Genomic DNA, 10,339 nt, shown 5'->3' on the forward strand with positions numbered 1-10,339 from the left:
TTATTCTTGGGTCACACATAAGTGAACGGTAAATATACTTTGTAATTGCCTAGCATATTTTTGTCATTTGAGTTTCATGCGTCACAAGGTGGCAACAATTTTGCCCCAGGGTCCCTGCTTTGCAGAGTACAAAATTGTTTTGATCTTATTGGTGAACAGGTGAAGTGTGGCAATTTATGTAAGTTTTTTGGATACTGCCCTGAAAGTGGGTTTTCATGGGAGACAAGTGAGGAGGGTTATGAGTGCAAGGATATGAACCTTGGGTACCTTGGAAATGGGCAGTGTGATGGTCAGGGTTGTGTGTCAGCTTGGCTGGGTCATGATTATCAATGGTTTTGCAGTATACACACGAGCACACACACACAAACACATGGAATGAGATTAATATCAAGGAAATGCCTCACACCGTTGCAGAGGCTGGAAAATCCCAAGTCCATTGGTCAGGTGGCAGGCTGGAGGCTTCTCCTGACTCATGTAGCTGCCGGGGCTTCAAGATTAGCAGGTCAGATAACAAGCTGCTGGCTCAAGTCCAAGTCCATGGGTCAGGTATCAGGCTAGTGGCTTCTCCTGATTCACGTAGCTATAGGGACTGATGAATCAAGATCTGCAGGTAAGATGGCAGGCTGCCAGCTCAAATTCCAAGGACTGGAAGTCAGATGATGAGCCAAATGCAAGATCCAGAGCACAGCAAAAGCCAGTGAGCTTTGCCAGAAAGTCTACATATGTTGGATGCAGACCACACTGCCAAGGAAGCTCTCTTCCAACTGGCTGCTCATAGCAGATCTCATCATGGAGATGATTACATCATTACATCATAACTGACAAACCACTGAGAATCATGGCCCAGCCAAGTAGACATAAAACCTTAACCATCACAGTCCACCCCTTGTCAACTTGGCATCTGTACACATCTCCTTAAACCATACATAATCTCTAAATAAAGACAATTATAAAGTCATACTTGGCACCTAACTTGATACAACAAACATACAACCATAAACTCATTAGCCCTGTTTACATACTATATTTCATAAGTGAAGAAAACAGAAGTATTTGATATACACATACAGGGAAAAAATACTCATGACAATTATTGTCCTTGTTTCTGCAACTGGTCACATGGGCATCCCTGGTGCTTAGGGGTACCTTCTTATACCACCCATTCAGTATTCCCTTTACCCTAAGCAATCACCTCAAGTGGTCATGGTTCATTGCCTGGTGAGGTGACCCAAACCTTCATTCCTGAAGAGTTTGAGCCATTAGCAGTCATGTTGGAATTGGGATGTTATAGTTTTACATTGACATTAATCACAGTGGATGGTAGTACTAAGAGACACCTTATGGGATCTCCTGCATTCCAGTCATACTCTTCTTTACCTTCATTATGCAACATCAATCTGATTTCCTCTTTGTAATCAGGACTGATCACATGAGCCAATATGGTAACCCCCTTCTTTGTCTGATTCAGAGGCCTAAAGAGCCCAAAGTGGCCAGGTGGTATTCTTAGCTTCCAGTTCAAGGGAATGTGTCCAGGCATGAGCATTTCTCCCTTTGGAACTAAGACCTCTAGACCCGCAGAACATAGGGTCTCAGGGATAGGAAACAAAAATCTTGAGAGTGGGTCACTAGGGGCAATAGTGTGTGGTGCCGCTCCATACCATTTCAACCCCTTCATTCCTGGACCCATGAATCCTGGCTATGAGAGAAAGAGCACCATATAGTGGGTACTGGTTTAGAGCATAAGGCCTCCTGGAGACCATTGTCCCAACCCTGCAAGGTATTGCCACCTAGCTGGTGCCATGATTATATCTTTGGAAGGCCATCCTTATATCACCTGAAAGAGTGGGACAGTAGAGGCAAAGGCACATAGGAGGCGGTGGGAACCTTGTTGAAGAGGTGAATCAGCATGAAGTGGAGCAAAGGCAGTAGCTTAGCCTCATGCTTGTTTCCAGCTTCTGATTAGGGCCGGTCTTGTGCAAACGGTTAAACACTCACAGCTAACAGAAAAGTTGGAGGTTCAAGTCCACTCAGTCACCTAGGAAGAAAGGCCTGGCAATCTCTGTCCAAAAATCAGCTATTGAAAACCTTATAGAGCACAGTTTTACTCTGTCACACATGGCAACTGGTACTGGTGCTGTGTAAAAAGGACACACACACACACAAATCGATTCTGACTCATAGTAACCCTATAGGACAGAGTAGAACTGCCCCATAGAGTTTTCCAGACTGAAATCTTTATGGGAGCAGATCAACAGGTCTTCTCTCCCACAGAGCTTTCGGTTAGCAGCCAAGCACTTAACCACTACACCACCAATAAAAAAAAAAGGGGGCACCTTTTATTATTAAGTGGTGGCTTCTAAATTATTCACCCTCCGTCTGCGTGTTCAGATACTGCCTCCCTACCCACTTTTTCCCATTACCTTGCTATATTGTCTTATTTTCCTCATCGCTTTCTATGTGAAATCATGTTGTTTACACATTTGCCTACTTGTTTATTGCCTACGTTTCTCCACCAAATGTAATCTCCATGGGGCAGGGACTTGGACTGCTGATGTTCAAAGCTATAACCCAGGACCCAGAGCAGGGAAAGGCATATGGTAGATGCTCAATAAATACATGCTGAATAAATTAATTAATGGGTTTGTTTTAGAAGAGTTGTTTTACCTTTGCACAACTGTGCAAAAGATTCATTGCCTCTTGAGAAACTTTTGTAAATAGGTCTGCTAATTGTCCTTATTAAGCAGTGAGGCTGACCTTCCATGCAGTGGTATATGGTAAAAATCACTCAAGTCCGGAAGTCCAGTTCTGAACTTCCTACAATCGAGCTTCCTAAACAAATCAGTTTTTCTGTCCTTTTTACACAGCACCAGTACAGGTTGCCATGTGTGACAGTGGATTTTGCTATTTAATAATAAAGAAGCCCTGGTGGGGCAAACAGTTAAGGGCTGGGAGCTAACTGAAAGGTTGATGGTTTGATGCCCCAGTGGCTACGTAGGAGAAAAAACCTGGAGATCTGCTTCGGTAAAGATTGAAGCCAAAAAAACCCTATAGGGCAGCTCTACTCTGTCACATGGGGTGGCTATGAGTTGCAACTTGACTCAAGAGCGCACAACAATAATAATATTTAATAATAATTGAGTGTTACCTTCTAGTAAATGCTTTTAGGGTATAAAGATCTGGTGAAAGAAGTCATTCACAGTAAAACAGGAAGGACGGGAGGTAGAAGCATCAAGAAGCAGAAAGATTTCTTTCCAGAGAACTAAATTCTACTGTCCTGTTGTTTTTAAAATGATCGTTTTTATTGTAAAAGTAATACATTCTATTGAAACGAATGAGAACATACAGAAGATTCTTCAGAAGAAAATAAATCACCGTGATAAAAACCACCCTTAAGATTTTGCTGGTCCCCCTCCAGCCTTTCCCATGCACCTGAGGATGTGGGTTTACGTAGGCTTGCTTTGTTCGCTGGCTTTTTTGAACTAGCCTCATATCACAAACCTCTTTCGATGCTAATTAATACATAACTGCATCCTTGCTTTTCCTTGTTGCATGCTATTCCACTGAAAAAAGTCTAGCAGAATGTATTAAACAAATTTCCTGTTTGGGGGCATTTTTTTCTAGTTGTTCACCCTTATAAACAAGGCTTGATAAATATCCTCATACCTACATCATTGCACGCTTGTTTAATTATTTCCTAAGAAAAAATTCCTAAGAGTGGAATTGTTAGGTCAGGATTTTTATGAGACAGACTTTTTGAATTTATACTGGTAGCTTATGTGTGCTTTTTTTTTTTCTCACAACATGGCCAAAGCAGATTAATAAGAAAGATACAGATAGGTGAAAATGGTGACACGTTGTTTCAGTTTGTGTTTATCTTATTGCTTGTGAGGTTTCTAATTTTTAAACATTTTTTCCTGGCATATCAGAGTTCTTCTTTTCGATTCATGCCTTTTGCTCATTTTTTAAAGTAGGGTGCTCATGTATTTTTCTTACTGGCTTAGAAGACCTCTTTAAGACCCCTTTAGGTGCCCATTTATTCATTTGAGTACCTACAATATGCCAGGCACTGCTGTAGGACCTAGGGATAGCACGGTGAACAAGGCAATACTGTCCCTTCCCTTCCCCACCCACCCCCCCGCCCTTTTTAGCAGTCTTTGTACAGATGTGACAAATCCCTTTTCCTGGTTTGTTCTTTAATTTTTGTCAGTAGGTCTTTATTCCTTTTCCTTTATGATTTCAACTTTTTCCACTGTTTTTCCTTTATGGTTTCATCTCTTGTTGGTGTCAAGTTTAAAAAGTAACTCCCCCCCCTCCGCCCGCCAGCTTCAAGATTATAAAAAACTGGTCACCATATTTTCTTCGACTACTTCTTAAACAATTTATCTTTTCCCCACAGGTTTGCAATGTCGTCTTTATCATAGGCTAAATTCTTAAAAATATACATGGCACTGCTTTGGGGCTTTCTAGTTGATTTCACTGACGTGTCTGTTTTGGCACCACTGTCAAATTTCTCTGAGTACTGTGGCTTCGTAACACATTTGGATATCTGTGAAGGAAAATTCCAACTCATCACTCTTCTTTTTCAAAACATCCTCGCATGTTTATTCCACCAGAATTTTATCCAGCTTCAAAAAGAAATTTCGTTGGATTTTCAGGAGGATTGAATGACACTTATTGATTTATTTGCAGAGAATCTGTACAATGTTAAGTATTCCTGTTAAACAAAACAGCTTATCTTTTCAAATATTCAAGGCTTCTTATATGATCCTCTATGAAGTTTAATAGTTTTCATTATAAAGATCATGCATATTTTTGTCCAGCATATTCCTAGATATTTTATATTTTGTATGTAAATATTTTATATGCCCGTTTATTATGTAAATGATTTTATATGTGTAATTTTTTATATTTATTTCTAGGTATTTTGATTTGCTACTGTGAATAGGACCATCTTCCATTACATTTTTCAACTGATTACAATTGGTAAGTAGGGAAGCTGCTGATTTATCTTTTTATTTTACTGTTAGCCTTCTTAATGATACCTCTCAGTAGTGGCCATAATTCAAAATATGGAACCAGTGATGTGGCCCAGAAACCAACCTACCAGCAAGTTACTGGGTATGAATGTTGTGTACAGACTTTCTACGGCATAGCAGCTGAATACTAACCTAGATGTCAGTTCAAATACTTGCTTAGATAAATCTCCTTTTTCCAATTTCTCTCACAGGTAAGCAACCGTAACATTGATAATCCCTGACCATTTTTCTTCCTCTTTTACAATATTTTGTTTTCATGATAATTGCAGAATATATTTAACTCGAAATAACTAGAAGTGCAGAATAATCTTAAATAGTGGTAATGATGGATATCCTTGTGTTGCTCCTGATTGTATTGGAAAAATTACTCAGGGATAGATCCTTCTGGAAATAATATTAAGGGAAAACCCATCATATTCTATTTTATTAATAGTGTTTTTTTTTTTTTTAATTAGGAATTGATTGCGAATTTTATCACATAGTCTGGAGGATTGTATAAACTGTCTCCTTTTTCTTATGAATCTTATAAATTATATTAATACATTTTCCAAATTGAACCATCATAGCATTTCTAGAATCAACCCTATTTGGTTGTGATGCATCATTCTTGTGTTATGCATGTGAATTTAATTTTACTAACGTTTTATTTAGTATCTTTGTATCTATAAGCAAAAGTGTAATTGGTTATAGCTTCTTTTCTTATGCTTTGTTGGGTTTTGGTAAAAAGACTGACCTTATTTTGTGACATGGATTGAGATGTTTCCATCTTTTTATGCCTGGAGAGTTTAAATGACATAGCAATGTACTGTTCATCGAAGGTGGTTAGAATCCCCTAAACAAGTTATGGGCTTTTTGTGGGGATCATGTTTTAATACAATTTCTTTAATAGTTCTGGTCTGTTTAGGTTTTCTACCTTTTCTTGAGTAAGATTTTGAAATTTATGGTTTCTTAGAAAATAATCCATTTCATTGAGATTTTCAAATTTGGTACAGTATTATGTAGTTCTTTTATAATTTGTAAAATAATCATATCTGTTGTTATATACACTTTCTCATCATTAATGTTGTCCCCCTCCCACTTTTTTTTTTTATCCTTGGACTGGCCAGAGTTTTGTTTATTTTATTGGGCTTTTCAAGACCTTACATTTGATTACTAAAGCAGACATCCTTTGAGTGCTCACCAGATTTCAGGATAAGAGCTTTACATGTGTTATCTCATTTGGTCTCCTAAATGTAACCTAATGGTCCTCTTCGTAGTGCAGATGAGAATACTGAAGTTTAGAGAGCTCAAGTCTACCTGACTTCAGGCACCAGAGTTAGTATTCCTGGCCCAGGCAGATTTTGAATCCAGGTCTGCCTAACTCAAATGAACATCATTTTAAGCCTAACGTTCATCAGTTCTATTTATGAAAATCAATTTGTTTACTTCTGTTTTTATCTTCTCCCACTGTGCTTAGGTTTGAGGATGGCAGTCTCATTATCATTAATTTATAAATAGCCTGTAAGTTCAGTTTGGGTTTTGCACATCAGATACATATGGGGAATAATATTTGCATAGCACCCTGGGGAAGCTGGGTGAGGCTGCTGAAGGCCAAGCGTTTTTTTAACTTTGAAGACTCAGTTGGTCCCCACCCAGCCCCGCTACCCTGAGGGCTGAGGAGATCAAAGTGGGTGGGAACATCCTGTGTTGCTGCACACTAGCTCAGAAGGAATTGTTTTAATTTAATTAATTTTATTTCAAGGTGGTCATAACTGGAAAGGGAAAAGTATTGACTTTGCTTAATATACATATTTTTTTCTTTTTATCTCATTGCAGCCAGAGAATATGGTCTACTTGTTTCTGTTTTAGAAACTTTATTTTTATCATGGACTAATATATAATCACTTTTTGGGAAACAATTCATGGTGCTGACATAGAAGATATGTTCTCTGTTCATTCTGATTACGTAGTTCTAAGTTGAATGTACCAAGTACTAGTAGAACGAACAAGCCTGTCTTGGAGAATGTGTAGCCAGAATGCTCCACAGACGCAAGGACAGCAAGACTTCATTTTGCTTACTTTGGACATGTTATCAGGAGGGCTCAATCCCTGGAGAAGGACATCATGCTTGGTAGAGAGTCCTCAAAAAAGAGGAAGACCGTCAATAAGATGGATTGGCACGATGGCTGCAACAACGGGCTCAAATATACTTACTATTATGAGGATGGCACAGGATCAGGTATATGGTCGCCTTGAGTCGGAAGTCAGTATATAACAACAACAACAGCAAGTTGAATGTATATCTCTTAACTCAATCTTTTCCTTTTAATTGTGGTAAGAATATGTATATGGTACAGCATTCCAAATTCAACATTTCTTACATGTACAATTCAGTGATACCAATTATTAGGTCCACTTTTCAAATCTTCTATACCTTTAAGCGCTATTTATTTTCTTTTGTCAGGAAGTGAGAGAAGCAATGTATTATGTCTGTCAGTTGCACCTTTTAATTCTATTAGCTTTACTTTAAATATCTTAAAAATTTCATTGTGCTAAAATATATGTAACAAAACATTTGCCTTTTAACCATTTTTAAGTGTACACTTGAGTGACATTAATTACCTTTACTGTGTTGTGTAGCCATCACTCTTTGTCCCACTTAATGTTTTTCCTCAAATTCTGCTTGTGTGGTATTAATAATGAACCAAAAACCTATTGCTGTCGAGTTGATTCCGACTCATAGCAACCCTATAGGACAGAGCAAAACTACCCCATGGGTTTCCAAGGAGCGGTTGGTGGATTCGAACTGCCAACATTTTGGTTAGCAGTTGAGCTCTTAACCATTGTGCCACCAGGGCTCTGATAATATGACCTCTGAATTAATTTTTATTATGTTACCTGATCTAAATTTATGTAAGCATTTATTTTTACTCTATTGGAGTTGTCTTTTTTGGATGGCATGGAGAAAAGATTTTAGTTTTTTGACCCACTTTTCTATTTTAAGAGATTTAGCTCTCATGAAAGAGCAAATTTTTTTTTTTGTAAAACATTTCGTATTAGTGTGAAGAACTAGACCGATAGATATGGTGGTTGCTGAGATTTTCTGAAACAAATGATTACACTTGTAGTACATACGTGAATGGTTTTAACTGGCATGTTGTATGAATTATGCAGGTAAGTCAATGAGATAAAGAGGTATGCGATAGACATGTCTAGGATAGGTGTGGCAGGTAGCCTCCAATATGGCTCCAAGGACCCTACCTCCTGGCATTCAACCCCTTGTGTAATCCTCTTCCTTTGAGCACAGGCTGGACCAAGTGATTGGCTTCTAATGAGTAAAATACGGCAAAGGTGATGAGATATTACTTTTGAGATTTGGTTATAAAAAGCTGTGGTTTACTTCTTTGCATGCCCTCTCTTATTCTCTCACCAATGTGTTTTGAGGAAATCCAGTTGCTCTGCTGTAAGCTGCCTGTGGAGAGGTCCATATAAGGGACTATAAGGGGCCCTCATGGCTCAGAGGTTAAGAGTTTGGCTGCTAACCAATAGGTCAGGGATTCAAGCCTACCAGTAACTCCACAGGAAGAAGATGTGGCTGTTTGCTTCTGTAAAGATTACAGCCTTGGAAACACTATGGGGCAGTTCTACTCCGTCCTATAGGGTCACTAGGAGTTGGAATCGACTCAACGGCACACAACAGCAACAACAGTATCCTGACAGCAACCACTTGGGGAAGCTTGGAAGCGGATCCTCTCTCAGTTGAACCTTCAGATGAGACCACATGCCCAGCCAACACCTTGCTTGCAGTCTGGTGAGGACCTTGAGTCAGAGGCACTCAGTTAAGCCGTGCATAGATTCCTAACCCACAGAAACTGTAAGACAATAGGTGCTGTTTTAAGTAACTAAGCTTTGGGGTAACTTGTTATATAGCAATAGGTAGCTAATATAATAGGTGACTGGATTTCTTAGACATTTTCCAGCCTGTTGTATTTGGTTTGTATCGGGGCTTTGAACTGGTTCATTCTGGTTCAACCCCCTGCTGAGAATTTGCATTCCCACCCCAGATATACTGAATCAGAATCTACACTTTAACAAAATCTCCAGGTGATTTTTTTGTATACATCCATATTTTAAAAAGAACCCCAGGGAAATCTTATGTATACATGTCATTTTAACAAGACCCCCAGGTGATTCTTATGTACACAGCTACATTTAAACAAGATCCCCAGGTGATTCTTATGTATACATCTACATTTTAACATAAGAATCACCTGGAGATCTTGTTAAACTGTAGATTCTGATTTAGTATATCTAGGGTGGAAACAAATTCTCAGCAGGGAGTCAAACCAGAATGAACCAGTTGGAAGTCCTGGTTTGTATTGGCAGGCATTAAGGTCCCTGAGTTCTGTTGATATTAATCAACTAACACTGATTAATATATATATGAATGATAAAAATGTAAAATAATTGATTTGTAAAATGTTGGCCTTTCATAAGTTGTTCCGTAAGATTCAGATTACAATTTTAGAGATGCAGAAATATTAGTGTGATATATGGAAATGTAAAGTATTTTATGATAGTGATGAATATTGGGAATGGAGAGGGGGAAGGCAGACAGCACTTACCAGAGAGAGAAGACCCTTCTGTTCAATCCCATGTGGTTTCTGTAACCATGTGAATTCTCACTGCACTTGTTTTTCTTCCCCTGTTGCTTTATTTTATTTGGACTAAAAATCGACAAACTGATGGCAAGGGTAGGGGACCAGTTTGTAAGTATAAGAAAATGGATTTATAGTAGAAAATATGGAAGCAATATGAGGACATCTAAAATCTTTATTTGCCCATGAACTTTATTTAGTCTTTTCTGCAGAAAAGTATTTTGAAGGATGATAATTTGTGCATAAAAAACATGGAAAATGTTTTTGCACCTTTAAAATCCACATGGATAACAAAGGAGGGCTCAAGAAGAAATGTTACTAATGGAAATTGGAAATTTTTTCGCAATGAGGGTGGTGAATCAGGGTTTAAAATGCATGTTACTTAGCCTAACCACCATTTAAGCAAAGACTTGAGGTCTGAGGAAGGAAAGAGAAAACAGTGATCTCTTGCTAAAATGTGGCAACTCACAGGTGGGTCATGTAGGAATTTACATTATAAAAAAGTGAGTGGCAGAATGCTAGACTAGAGGCAAAAGCAACAAAATTTATATGTGGAAATGTTAAGAAGAAATTTAGATGAAGGTTGCATAGCACCAAAAATCTTTTTACAAATGAAACTGGACTGAATTGGAGAAAATGTGCCTCAGAAAGCATATATTATCAAGA

This window comes from Loxodonta africana, chromosome 11, assembly GCF_030014295.1.
Source record: "Loxodonta africana isolate mLoxAfr1 chromosome 11, mLoxAfr1.hap2, whole genome shotgun sequence".
Lineage (NCBI taxonomy): Eukaryota > Metazoa > Chordata > Mammalia > Proboscidea > Elephantidae > Loxodonta > Loxodonta africana.